Below are 15402 nucleotides of genomic sequence, written 5' to 3' on the forward strand. Positions count from 1 at the left end.
TTTCTGCACATCAAAAGAAATCACCAACAGAGTGAAAAGAAAACCCACAAATTGGGAAAAATATTTTAGCCATCTGTCCCTCAGACAAAGGACTTCTATCTAGAACATATAAAGAATTTTTTAAAAATCAGGCCCCCAAAATTCAAAGACCCAATCCAAAAATGGGTATCTGAGATGAATACACATTTCTCACATGAAGCAATACAAATACCAAATAAATACATGAAAAATGTTCAGTGTCATTGGTCATTCGAGAAATGCAAATTAAAACAACACTGAGATTCCATCTCACCCCAGAACGAATGGCTATCGTCAAGATATCAACCAATAACAAATGCTGGAGGGGTTGTGGGGAAAAAAGAACACTTCTCTACTGCTGATGGGAGCTTAGATTGGTAAAACCACTGTGGAAATCAATTTGGAGATTCTTCACAAAAATAGGATCAGAGGTTCCACTTAACCCAGCTATTCCCCTTCTGGGTGTTTTCCCAGAACAATTAAAAACATCATACCACAGTGATATATGTGCACCTATGTTTATAGCAGCACAATTCATCATAACTAAATCTTGGAAACAACCTAAATGCCCATCAACTGAAGAATGGATAAAAAAGATGTGGTATTTTTATACAATGGAGTATTACTCAGCTATAGAAAAGATAAACTCGAGGCTTTTATAGGTAAATGGCTGCAATTAGAGACCATACTCATTAGTGAAATAAATCAGACCCACATGTGTAAATATTGTATTGTCTCCCTAGTGTAACAACCCATAAGAGTAAATAAAACTCAAAATATACAATAGACATTGTGAAAGGGAAAGAAATTGCTCAAAAGAAGGAACAACTGGGATGAGGGAAAGGAGAAAAAAAAAGAAAGGGGAAAAATATATATGTGAGTGTATAGAAGGTTAGCTGAGATAACTGTACTGCTGATGTCTGATAATTTATTGAAAGGAACTGTTAATGCTTAAATTTTTTGACCAATTATGCATGCTTATATCTGGTAATCTGAACAACTCATTTGAAGACAACAATATGTAATATAACAACCATTGGTGAATTCCTACTATCTTGTTTAGTGAAGCTCTGTATTGTTTCTAATGTTTTTTTATTATTTTTATTCTCTTTAATGGTTTGATCAATCTTGCATTCTTACATCTGGTAGTCTGAGCAACTTCGTTGAAGATAATAATATGTAATATAACAACCATTATTAACTCCTATGATCTCATTTTGAAACCTGTATCATTTTTATTGTTTTTGCTTTGTTTTGTTTTCATCTATGTTGTTGTTTTATTTGTTTTATTCTCTTTAAAATTAAAAGAAAAATAGAAAAATAAATCTCATTGTTAGAAGTCAAATGTAAATGAACTAATCAGACTGTGGAGGAGGCCTGGCATTGGTTTGGTTTGCTTTGCTTTTTGAGACAGGGTCTCACAATGTAGTTCACGTTAGCCTTGAACTCATTATGTAGCCAAGGCTGGCCGCAAACTAGCAGCAATCCTGTCTCAGCCACCTGAGTGCCGAGATTACAGGCGTGCGCCAGCCTGCCTGACTTGGTATGGGTATTTTTAAGACTCCCAAACAGTTTTAACCTTCAGCCAGATTTAAGAACCTCTGCCTTTGTTCATGCCAATTATTATTGTTGCTCAGTAGGGGCTGTTCTTCGGTTTTATTCCTTCATTTATTCCTTAGTTGATTTAATAAGTATTTAGTGAGCACCTACCATCCTCCAGCACTGCTCTGAACCCTGGAGACCCTGAGATGAGTAACAGAGACAGAACCTCTGCTGGCATACTGGTCTTATACAGGAGGATTATTTTCCCTTTTACCACTCCATTTAATTCTCACAACATGCACAGGCAGTGATAGTTATTGTCACCATTTTCCTGGTAGGAAAACTGAGCCTCAGTCAAGGTAAGGAACCGAAGTTACACAGTGTCCAAGTGACAGAGCTAGGCCTCACATCCAGGTCTGGGGCACACGAAAGACCTGTCTCTCTCTGCTGGCATTTCCCAGCGAAGGGCCTTGATGTGTGGTTTTCGCTTTTCCATTTTATTGTCAATACTTTGTGATGGACCGAGTTCATGATATAATTTAGTGGATTAAATCTGAACAACTCCAAATTGTGTAATTGATTACATTCAGTTTCATCGCAAGTTACTAATTTGATTCACACCTGCTGCTGCAACAGCTGGAGGGAATAAGTCGAGGTGGGGGGGAGGTTAGGCCTCTTTGGTCTCCCACATATGTGCAAACTAATTGCATAAGATACGCATTATTTTAAAATGTCAAGGGGGTTGCGACCTGTGATTAGGCAGGCCACACAACTACCATCAGCTTACCTGCTGGACACCTGGAAATTACTGTAATCAAGCCTGATAAATTCCAAAATTAATTTCATTAACTCTCCGTATATGTGAGAGCCTATATTTATAGCACATGCTAAATTTCACATTCAGTATAACTGTGAGTTATTTTAAACACATCTGCTGCTATGGGCTGAAAGAGAATTCTCAAAAACATTCATACACTGAACCCCTAACCCCCAGGACCAAAGCATGCAACCCTATTTGGAGATTAAACCTGTGAGGAATTAAGGTAAAATGAGACCATTAGGGTGGCCTGTCTCTACTCTGGCTGGTATCTTTACAAGAAGAGAAAACATGGGACTGGGCTGTAGCTCAGTGGTAGAGCACTTGTTTGACATGCAGAAGGCTTTGGGACACCAACTACCTCCAAAAAAGAGAGAAAGTCAGACAGAGAGACAGCATTTGGGCCCACAGGCAGACCCAAGACCTGTGTGTGCATGGGGGAAGCCCCTGGGAGGACACAGGGTAAAGGGAGGGGCCTCAGGGAGAAACCACAGCTGCCCACACCTTAGCCTTCTTGGACCTCTAGCCTCCCCCAGGATGGTGAAAAAAATAAAATCCTCTTCTTTAAGCCGCCCATGCTGTGGTACTTTGCTATGACGGCCCTAGAAACTGATACATATGCATATTACATTTAATGTAACAAAAAATGCTCACTCTGCACAGGACACACAAGTGTACCATGGGGAAATTCATAGCGCTGTCCTCTTAGGAGGATAGCACATGGATGACACAGAATAACAGGAGGTCCACCGCCGAAGGAGCCATGGAGGAAATAAGTGCTGCCCTAAGGGGACCCAAAGCTACAGATCACAGAAAGCACAGGGTTTGTGAGGCAGGCACGATGTCAAAGCAGACCATAGTACAGAGGCAGGAACACACAAGAGGCAAGCCGTGCATCCTCCGGACACGTGACCGCCCGCAGTTGTCCTCAGATATCCTCAGCTGGAAGCAATGATGGGCACCCGGGGCGGGGGCCGGGGAGCGTTGGGAGGATGGACAGTGCAGGAGGAACAGCTGCCGCCGCCGTGCACCCAACAAATGTAAGGAAGTGTGGGGGCTCGGCGTGAGAGCCTCTCTAGGAAAGAAACAGTGAGATCGAGCAATAATGAAATACACGGGTGTCCTCTAGACTAACCTAAATCACCCAGTCAGAGAGCTTTTCTCTAAAAGGAAATGTGCTTCCGAATTGGAGTGCAGCGTGTCATAATAAGTGGCATGTGTAGCGCATTAGTTCACGTCAGGCTTTGTTTCAAATATTTTGCGTATATGAGTTTCTTATATAATCAGAATAATTCCTTGAGGTCAGTCTGATAATAATAATTATCCCCCACTTTAGAGATGAAAAAAGTGAGATAGAAGGAGGTGGAGTAGCTGAGCCACAGCTGCACAGTTCCTGTCAGAAGAGATCCAACCCCAGGCAGCATTGCCCCTGACTACCACCCTGTCCTCGCCCCTGCACCGAGGCTCCAGCCCAGCCTGAGCAACTTAGCAATTTAGTGACACCTTGTCTCAAAATAAAAAATGTTAGGGAGATAGCTCAGTGCAAAGGCCGTAGGTTCAATCCCCAGTCCTACTACCAAAACAAAATGCTCGAACCCTCTCAACTCATTAATGAAGAAACCAAGACACACACAAGTTCAGAACTGATTTGCCCAAAACTACATAACAGATAAGTAGTGAAGCCTCAGCTCCAAGCTCACCGGTGGACCCAGGCCTTCTCTGGCTCTCCGCTCACTCTTTTCAGAATAGACAAAACTGCGGAGCTGTTAGAGACACTCACAGTCCAGGACCTTCCCAAAGAATTACAACTCACCAGACTGTGAGCACTTCCTACTTCTCCGTGGGACTTGGCCATTACTAGGAGGAGGAAAGGGGAGACGGAGGGCAAGGAAGGAATTCTTAAAATATAAATTGCATGACTGCAGGGAGCAAAAGGAAATGTAAATACAGTTTCTCATGCGTGCACAGCGAAGGCTAACATCTACTGAGGTCGTAACTTAGGCTGGACGCCTTCGGTGTGTGTTCCCCCGAACCCTCACACCAGCTCTCCCAAATACGATCTCTCTCACTATTATCCCCATATCAAGATGCGGAAACAGAGGACCGCAGCAGTGAGCAAACTTGTCCCAGCCTTGCGGGAGGCCCTGGGGGAGCAGCAGAGCCAGGGCAGGTCTGTCAGCCCCCAGCACCCATCAAACTCCCCTCTGCACTTCTACTCAGGCCATCCCTCCCCCTGCTGCCGGAAGCCTTCGCTCCTGTCCAAATTCTAACCGGGTCCTACACAGCCGGTGCTCATGTTCACTGCCCACTTGCAGCTTGGTGCTGGCATTCACAGGCATCTAAACCGCCTAGGGTAGCGGGTTCAAACACAGAACTCTGCGCCCATTCCTCAAAGAGTGTGCCGGAAGGCAGCAGACACAGGCTCAATTCTGGGTTTTAACAAGGTCCCCGGGGGTGCTGAAGGTCACTAATGTTTGAAGGGCGCCGTCTGCACTAGACCACATGAAGTGTGGATGCTAATTCCACGCTGACCCCAGGGGCCCTTGGACTCAGCAAGAAATACACCCGCTCCAAGTAGGTTCGCTTACAAAGACAGCTGTTTGGTGTTTCCCATAAAAGCAAGATTATAAAAGTTTATTGGGCTCTTAGGCTAGCCAACCAAAGCTGACTTAGCCATAATCTGATTTAACTATGGAAATAATGGAGCACTGGTGCTAATAACCAAGAGAGCACTAAATACAGACCACAAAGAAAGAGCGAACATGGTGGCCCCCAAAATACTTACCTCTCAGTCTGTGTTCTTGCATGCATAAGGTCACCTATTTCTCACGGCGTTTCCAAACACACACATGGAAAGAAGGGAAGATGGATACAGGATGTCGAAATCAAGCTCTGAAAAAGCTACATTTAAAAGCCACGTAAGTGACTCAAATTAAAATATGCTTTGACTCTTTTCTTAATAACAAGGAGGATCAAAAAGACACATTTTCAGTGACACTTATAAAGCACTGATTTCCTTTTCTTTCTGACCCAGGAACATTCGATTCACTTCAAAGCTATCGCCCTGAATAGGAACGTGATTAACCACAATGACCTACTGACAGGTGTATTGGGAGTAAAATGGTTTCCTCATCATTAATGAACACTTATTGAGCACCTACTATTGACAGGGCCTTAGATAGCACACAGACTTGGAAGACGTTTAGCTCTGGCCATGGAGACCTTGGGACAGGATTGGGAGAACTGAAGAGGCTGAGTCGGGGCAGGTCGGGACTGGGAGCATTTAGGAACCTCTGCATTCGGTCTGGACGAAGAAATCCTAAAATCACTTGGACGGAGGTTTCCCAGCTCCTCACGGCAGGCGCAGCCCTCTCCTGGTCACCCGCTCCTCTCCAAGGCTACTACCATTGAACAAACGGCTCCTGGGCCCTGGCAATGACCCCAGAAAATCTGAGGGGGAAAAATCCATGCACCTCTTATTACATTACTATTGTCTGTTAAGAAAGACAGAGTGTAGTATTAAAAATCACATAGCATCACATTAACATGTTCAATCTTAGGTGTTTCTATATTGGTTTAAAAAATTAATTTAATTTAAAATTGTCTTTAAAAACCTATTACATTATTTTTTCTATTAAGAAATACATATTGTTGAAAGGCATTATTATCTTAAAATAACTCATGCTTTATTGCACTCTGCAGTATTACACCCTACATAAATCTCAAAAGCACTTAAGTCGAGTGCTGTGCTCATTCTGCAGACAGTGGTTCCCACGCTTAGGAATCTGAAGATCCCTTTAATCAGATCAAGGGCCGGGAGCAGAGGTTGCGTTCCGCAGGCTGACATCTCTTGTCCCTGCCTAGTACCTCAAGGGCTTTCCTCCCGGATTCTCCTTGACTGGGTCTCGGTGCAGAGGGGCCCAGTGTCCTGCAGAGGCAGAGAGGGCAGAGCTGGTAGGGAACAGTGTCACACAGCAAAAGCCAGGTTTTCCGTAGAAGCAGCATTTGCAGAAGCTGTCAGGGGCTCCCCATGTTTCAAATTGGGGGTGTCTCAGAGCAGCTCTGTGGTTTTGTGAACATGTGCGTTCACCCCAAGGATACCCAGACTGGCATAAAGTGTGGTGGGTAGTAAAGGGAAAAGGCAAAAAAACCTCACTATTACTCAGGCCATAAGTATCCAATGCTCACTAAGGGAGACAAGTGCTGTCCTTAGGAATATTTACCCTATAAAACTAGGCAGCACAGTGGGTTTAAAAGCAGATCATTCATAAGGTTTATTCCTCAAAAGTCAAACATGATTTCAGTTTGGGGTCATCCACCAAGCATGAAGGTTGTGGATAACAGTACTATTAATATTCCATAAATTCTTTATATAGTGCTTGGTAGAAAATCATCATTTGTAATATTTATCTGGTGCTTGAATGAGAACATGCGATAATGTGACAATTCAATTTTCTACTTTGACATTTCAAATATGACCAAGTCATGATAATCAATCAGTAATACATTTATCATCCACATGAAGCCAATTATGCACCAATAATCAGTGAGATTTCGAACTTGTAACCTAGACCCGGGTGCAGTAGTGACAGTGAAAGCAGAGACATTTGCTATAATTATGCTGTTATTGCTTCTAACAAAATGTTTTATACCTGAAAGGGCAGGGAGTGCTTTTAAAACCTTGATTCCAACCTGGCTCTTTATTACAAATTGCTTTTCGAATCATAAGCTTTTTAGAAGGGCCATAGGAAGGGCTCGCATAGGAAGACAACATGAGTGTAAGGCTCAAAAATAAGATGTGGACTTTGGTTCGCATCTCAGTTCTGCATTTACTACCTGAGGTACCTCAGGCAAGACATTTAAGCCCTCTATGCCTCAGTTTCCCCATCTATAAAAGGGGTAATAATAACTAATAGGGCTATGATGGATTCACCATGATGTAGGGTATACACATGCTCCATAAGTAGGCACTATCAGTAACACCAAAGAATGCAACCAAAATTTGAAGGTCTAGAACATATTTTTAAAAGAATAACTTAAAAGCTTTGTATATAACTGAACCAATGTAGCAACGAGAAATATTTAAAACCTAGCATCCATTATACTCAAGTATCTTTTTAAATATTCTGACTACCAATTAGATGCACTACGTTAATGATATCATAAACAGTTGCACGTTGTTTATTGCATTCTGAAATCCCATGTTGGAATTATAGGAGTACAAACCAGGGCTATTAAGAATGTCTGCGGAAGGAACTTACTGATGCATCATTTGACCTGAATCTTGTCTTTGGAAGAAAAAAATCCAAATGGCTAATTCTTGCAAATGCCAACCGCATACACAGAGTTCATGTGAAGTCACCTAACTATTATGTGTGTGTGTGTGTGTGTGTGTGTGTGTGTGTGTGTCTGCACATTTAACTCAAATTTCCACAGCAGCCCACAGAAATGTTTCTTTCCATATGCAACAACTGAGAATATTGTCTGGGGCCAGAATGGATTCAGAGGTATAGGATAACATCTCTAGGAAGTTTTCTGTCAACTCTCCTCGGAGCGCACATAGCCCCTCAGGGAGCTCTATGGTTATTGCCAGGAATACTTGAATTAGTCATTCACTGCGAGCAGACCTCTAACGGCATATTATCACACAGATAACATGCTATTTATTACTTCAGCTACTTATTACTGTGTGACAAACACCCTGAAACTTACAGGCGCAAAACAAATTTCTGTGGGTTGACTAACAGCACAGCCACTCTACATAGAGTGCGCCGCCCGGCACCGTCATCCGGGTACTTGCATGAGCTAAGCCATCCAACATGGCGGCTCCCATGGCCACTGGCCCTTGTCTACTGGCGGAGAGGTCAACTGAGACTGTCAACCAAACACCTGTACATGGACTCGCTCTCCACATAGGAGGGCTCCTTGCAGTGACTAGATTATAAAAGGTACCAGCCCAAAGGGGGCTTTTAAAATGCCAGAAAGCCCGCAGTGAGGCTTCTTAATGACTTCCCCTCAGAGACCACACAGTGTCGTTTTCCTGGTCAGACATCTCAGACAGCCAGCTGGGATTCAAGGGGAGGGCACTAGACTTCACTTCTCAGTGGGAGCGCCGCTTCTATTCAGGTGTCTTTCAGTGCGCCACTGTTAAAATACAAATACACTGAAAAGCTTAGTGGATTCTCTATAAATTTGTCATGAGCTTTTTTCCCTGTCAAGCCATAGAAATATGTAAGCCGTCTAACATGACGAGTAAGAGTTCACAATCTGCCGTCAGATGGGTCTCAATTTAAATCCCTACCCCTACCGGCAGGGTAACCACGAGAAAACTCACTGAGCCTCAGTTTCCCCATCTCTAAATTGGCAGTAGTAATAGACCTCACAGAGTAGTTAAGAAAACAGAGGGCAAATGGTGGCGCTCAGAAGAATCTCCTGCAGTTGCTGGGAGGCCAGCAAGCGTCTCCAGCTAAGGTAGCCACCCGTCCTCTCTAGCTCCTCCCCACTCCCTCTTCTCTCCTTTCGCCTGACCTCTAAGTCTGTCCGATGGAGGATTGCTGCAAAGCCTCTGGAGTGGCTGGGAAACGTCTTCCCAATGCATTTTACAATTTTGTTTATCCCAAAAGCGACAACAATGACAAATATAATTTAAGGGGTAAGATATTGATGGAGGAAGGGGAAAACTGAAAAAGTAGCTCCAGTAGAGTCAAGTGTCATTTTAAAAAAACTAACACTCCATTACCTGATGAAGAAGCCACCAGCTAACCCCTATATCTTAGTCACACGCAATGACTTAGGTCTGGCACATTTGCCATATTTCTTGGGCCAAAACTAGCCAAGGAGGCAAACCCCAAGGCCCCTGGTGCATGTGGAGTTAAAAAACGGTCTCCCAGTGCACAGAGAGTGGGAGGGACTCCACCGAGAAAAGGACGCGCAGGAGGGCCACACAGCAACACAGAGACAAAGCGAGGGGCCGAAGGAATTTCTGTAACCACCCTGTACAGGTAGGGTAACAAGCACAGGGCAGATAAATGGGAGGCAGCAGATCAAACTGGGTGAAAGCCCAAGTTAAATCTAAGAAGCAACAGAAGTTCACAGAAATAACTCTGCCGGCCTCCCAGGGGCTGCTCCTCTTTCCCCAAATAACCCGTTCCTGCCTGGAATGATAAATACCGTGTTTCCCCAAAAATAAGACCTGGCTGGAAAATAATCAGTCTTGTAGTGATCAAAAATGCCCGCCCCGATCAGCCGTCCTTGCCTTACGTGCCTTACAGAGGAGCCACAAAGCAAGAGAATAGTGACGGCAGGCAAGGCGGGGAGAGGTTGGCGGGGGCTGGCGCTTTTCATCTCTAGTTTTCCAGGCTGATGATTTTCCAGCCAGGACTTGTTTTCACGGAAAAAGGGCGGCACTATGGGACTTCTGACCGAAACTACGTCCAAGGTTAGCCCCACCACACTCATGGTAAACCGAGAGCTCAGTGCAGATTTTTAAGTGGAGATTTAGCTAAGTTCAAATACTTGCTGGGAAAGAAGAAAGGGAGGTCTATAGCCCTGAGTTACGCAAGTGAGCCTCTTGAAGTGTGAACTAGCCCAGCACCCGGGATGTTATGAGGATTCTCCCTGCATATTCTGAAGCCCGAAGAGTCATGCACATGAAGGCAGCTGTGGAATTCACTTTATAAAGCATCTGGAAGCCCTGTAGCTGAAGATAGTTATGAAAGTTAAATGGACAGGGCCTCCCTCTAGAGCCACAGCCTGGCTGTGGGTGAAATAAGATTCCAACAAAGCTCTGCTGGTGTCCCCAACATGAAGACTTTTTTGAAGGCTGCTAAAAGAATCTGCCTACCTCTGCACCCACACTACATACGAAGACCCAGTGCAGAAGGCATTCTCAGTGCTATTTGTCTCCATCCTTGGTTTATACTTACTGACTTGCTGAGCTGCCTATATTCATCATTCTTATGTTTGGGGCTATGTATTAATAATGTTGAACAATGGATTTATAGAAAATGCAGTAGACGCTGAAATTAGACTCTCTATGAGACTTTCACATCTTTTACTATATTTGTTATACTGTTGAGAGCAACTTTTCTAGGCTAACCCTTTCTTAATTTATAAGCTAAAAGTGACAGCTATCATTTCACAGTCCTGGTGGTTCATTTCATATTCAATTAGTGCCACCAAACAAACAAAAAAACAAAAAAGACAACCTTCTAGGATGGCCTGATACTTGTGAGAATTTCTCCGCTATATTGGCTGTCAGGAAAGCCCCTTGGTCACTGCTGTCACAAGAGCTGTTCATATATTCTTGCTTAAATCCAACAGATTGTAGTCGGATGATGGCCTGGCTCACTGAATCCCACTGCTTTTGACCTCCCTCCTCCCAGAGAGATGATTTTCAAAACCTCTTCTTTGGCTAGGCTTTGGCCTGCCTTCTCTTATCCGCGATCCACGCCTCCCAGGAACCTTCTCATGATAATCGCACGGCTACTCCACCGTCTCAGGCCACCCTTGCTGCTTAAAACCACTGTATCTCAGCAGACTTGGTTTATATCTCATAGAATTAAATTCTGCCATCTCCATCCTGCCAGCTACTTGCCTCTAAATATGCACTTAATTGGATGGGAGGTTAGCCAGGCAAAGGTGGCAGATCTGGAGCCATCCAGCCATGTGGAACTGACTGTCACTCATTAAAGTTACGCTTAAGATAAAGATTTAAATCTATTTCATTTCCTCACTCAGTATCACTAAAGTAAGGAGGACTAAGACACAGGAATTAAAGGAGATTTCCTGGCCAACAACATTGACAGCTGAAATATAATCAGTTTATAAGATTTATCACGCTACTGACTTTGCTTGTGCAGCCTAAGTTCCACTGCTGACTCTCCGCCTGGGCTTTATTATAATATCATATTATATGAGGGAGATCAGCTCCGCCGGTGACGAACGAAAGCCACTGGTATGAAAAAATTTCCCATTATCAGCTCGTCACCTAATCACATTAGCATCTTTGCATCCTATTATCAACTTTTCTATGTAAAATAGCTTTTCCTAATGCCAGGGATTTCATTAATGCTATATGGGTGGCGTTAGTATCGTTTGAGAGTTCTTATCACGCATATCCTCCTTCAAAGCAGAGTGTATCTGTTTTCTGCACAGACTTGAAAAATTGCAGGTAGTTTCTAGCAACTCAGACAAAAACGGTGCTGTTTGGGAAAACCGGCCTCTTGATTAGTACTGAAGTCTCTTCACAGTGTGGCCTCAACCTGCAACTGGTGCTCCAGTGCCTTACTGAACTTCAAGACTGTCAGATGGGAGTCAGGTCTGGCAGTGCATACCTGCAATTCCAGCTACTCCGGAGGCTGAGGCAGGAGAGTCACAAGCTCAGGCCCCGTTTGGGCAACCTAGTAAGAACCTGCCTCAAAATTTTAAAAAAATGAAATAGAAAGAGCTGGGGATGTACCTCAGGGATCCCTGGGTTCAATCCCCAGTATTGTATAAAGGTAGGGAAAAAACTGCTGACTTACTGAATATAAAGGAGAATATATCTACTTTGCATTATATATATTATACTGTGTTATATGATATATATTTCCTTTAGTTACCACTCCTATAATTCCCAGAGTCCAAGCTGGGTAAATTCAGACAAGCTAACTATTACCTGCAAGTGTTCTAAATCACGTCCATGCCACTGAACAGGAGAATTTTTGCGTATTTCTTTGCAATTGCCCAACTTTCTTAAGACGGGTAGAAACCTGGTGAGGAAAACAAGCTGCACTTCCGGAATTTATTTTTTTAGAACGTGTGGCATGGGTGGCTATTTCTGCAGGACGCCAAGCCAGTCAATCACCTCGGCAATTCAGCAGGACGACCCGTCAGTGCAGTGAAAAAATTAATCTTATCGGCTCATTGCACTGAACTGAAGCCTGTGGACACATGCAAATCACACAGCTCCTTGGCTTCCCAGCGCTGCTGTGGCAGTTGCTTTTCTCTTGTCGCTGTGGAGAAAGGCTCTGCCGGCCACAGTTCCCACAAAAGGGGAGCCTGTTCTTTCATGCATTTTAGGTTCCCCCAGCATCCAGTGCCAAACCAGGAGACACTCGCTCAGGAGCACCGAACACCTCTTGGCCAACACCACCCCGTTTCGGGCCCGGATGGGCTCCCTGCCCACCCTGCTCATTCCTGCTAGGTTTCAGGACTTGCCGTGGGTCCTGCTTGGACAGCGCAATCCCACTATCTCACGAACAGACAGAACAACTCCTTTCCAAAACTTCTCCCTGGGAGCCGAATTAGTAGGTCCTCATTACAGAACCCCAGCATCGGCCAGGAGATCCCCGAATTCCAAAAGTCATTACCCAGCAGGGCCAGACTTCTCCGTGACCTTTCGTACATGTCAGGGCAGAAATGCACATCCTTAAGATGAAGGGACCGTGTCTGCATAACCCGTGCGGTGGCTGGCAGACCACGGGGTCTGTGAACTATGGGACGGCTGAATTAATTCATTCGCTTGGTAGAGGCAGCCATGTTGGTTAGAGTCGTCTGGGGAAAGAATGGCCACACCGCTCCCCCGTGCGCTGAGAGCTGAAGGGTGCAGTAGCTGCTCAGCCCAAGAATCGGAAGCTGCAGACTGAGAAGGCTCAGGATGCAGCACCCGTCTGAGACCAAAGGCCTGGACACTCCCTGGAGATGCAGTGCCGGGAAACTAGCCCAGCTGGAGCCTGCCGTCCACAGGCGCGGCCAGTCAAGCAGGGCGGAGCCCTTCCAAACACTTCCTTCGTCTTCCCTTTTCCTGCACCCGAGACACAAGCCCCCTGGCCGGTGCCGCCCGCACCCGGGACAGGTCTCCCGCATCCCTGAACAGCTGCCCACGGCCACGCCCACCTGTGCTGCGCTACTCGGCGAGGCTGTTCTTCCTGCGGTCTATCACAGTTTAAAGTATGGGTTCCTGGGCTCCACGCCCAAAACTTCTGACTTAGCGGGTCCTAGATTGAGTGCCGTTATCTGAATGTTAACAAATACCTAAGCACACAGGCTTTGATTTAAAATATCAACGGTCTTCCACCCGTCTAACTGATCTCTTTAAAATAAATAAATACACTTTTCATACAAGAAGAGTTTTGTGAATTGGCTCATTTCTGCTGTACGTGTCTGGAGTGCTGGTGTTTTGATTGTTTATTTACCCCTAGGAGAATGGTCACGCGTTTCAAATGTATCTCCAGCGTGGGTTTCAGGTGGAACCAGGTGGGAAGGTCCGAGAGGGGGGAACGTGTGAGCTATTTCCACCCAGCACCTACACATCCTACTACAGTCTCACACACATCCCTCTTTCCCAGGACCTTAGTTTCCACGTATTTCCCAGCATCCAGCTGCAGAAGAAAATGCACCCCAGTTCCTTGCAGTTCCCAAGGCCCAGGCCGTTCCTCACCCCCTGCTCCTGGGCCCATATGGATGTGTCCATAATTCAGTGCTTTTCCACCTCCTCGTGCTCTATGGTCTCTGCTGGGCAGAAAGCTCCTTCAAGATGGAGGCCGACCCCAAAATCTGAACCTGTCACTTATTGCTCCTTGGGTTGGGCTACATCATCACTTCAGCCTCGACGTCCTGGTCTGCAAAATGGGTACAGTAATTTATCCGGCAGTAGGATCCTAGCATGCAATGCTGCAAGCTAAGGAAACTGCTAAGCAGCCCTGCATTGCCGGTGTGCGATAAATGTCAGCTCCTGGGCGATGACGGGGACAGAAGACAGGGCCGCCGCCACCCCCTGCTGACAGCGCGAGGATTTGCCGGAAGCCTGGGTCCCACGCGAGGCACTGGGCCCTCTCCCGGGACAGGAGAGCACTGGGCCCACTGCCGGGGGCACCCTGCTGTCTTCTTAGCTCCCCACATCCCCACACTGTGGAAGGAGCACACACAGGGAAAGGAAGCCAAGGGAAAGAGAAGGAGGAGCCCCCCTCACCTCGCTCCTGGGTGGGGGACCCCGTCCTGCCTGCTCACCACTGTCCACGGCTGACTGACAGGGCCTGTGGTTTGCTGACCGCCAGGCATGGGGCGTCAGAGGTCCCTCTGCTGTGCGTGGAAGAGAGCCCAGGGGTGGCCTGGGCTCGCAGATTTCTTTTTTCTTTTCTTTTCTTTGTTATTGTTTTGAGACAGGGTTTCACTATGCAGTTCAGGCTGGCCTTTAGCTCACTTTGTAGCCCAGGCTGGCCTCAAACACACAACGATCCTCCTGCCTCAGCCTCCCAAGTGCTGGGATTGCAGGCATGCACCACCACGCCCGGCTTTCTGAGGAAGTCATCACACTAAGGAACCCAGTCAATACAAGAAACTCAGATATCACCTCTTACTTTACAAAAAGACTTCCTCAGGTTTCAAAGCTAGCACGGGCTGTATTTGCTTCTGATTTTCTGATTCTAAGATGGAATGCTGGGCTGCTCTAGCACCACTACACACCCAAAATGTGACTTTGATCTGAGGTCTCCCTAAGGTGCCCAGGCTGGCCTGGCATCTGCCACCGTGTTGCCTCAGCCTCCCACGTGGCTGGGGTTATAGGTGTGTGCGCTACTTCAGTCACGGTGCTCATAACGTTCTCAGACAAGGAACAGAAGACCATGTGACAAGCTGCTGTACGGTGTTCACGGATACAAGCACATGTATCTTGTATCTTCCTCAAAGACACAAGCAAAAACCAAATCTTAGAAACCACAGTCAGCTGCGATCGTGAAGTCCTGCCCGGCACTCCCAAGGTGTCCCGTCTCACCTCACTGCGCCGTGAGAGCAGGGCGCTCTGCCGGGTCTCCCAGCCCGGAAGAGGCACCGAGGAGAGCTTGTGCTTGCCAAGAACCCACGGCACACAAGTCCCAACTGGACCTGTGTCCAGGAAGCAGCTCCGCTGACCGCCTCAGCCCACCCTCAACATCACTGAGAAAGACAGAGGTAGGACAGACCTGGATGCCCCACCGACAGACAAGGCGGGAGGCACTCTGATAGCGGACTTTGTGGGGGAGGGCTGTCTGTCTGTCTCTGTCTCT

The sequence above is a fragment of the Chinchilla lanigera genome, unplaced genomic scaffold (genome assembly GCF_000276665.1).
Source record: "Chinchilla lanigera isolate Chin_1 unplaced genomic scaffold, ChiLan1.0 scaffold00099, whole genome shotgun sequence".
Taxonomy (NCBI): domain Eukaryota; kingdom Metazoa; phylum Chordata; class Mammalia; order Rodentia; family Chinchillidae; genus Chinchilla; species Chinchilla lanigera.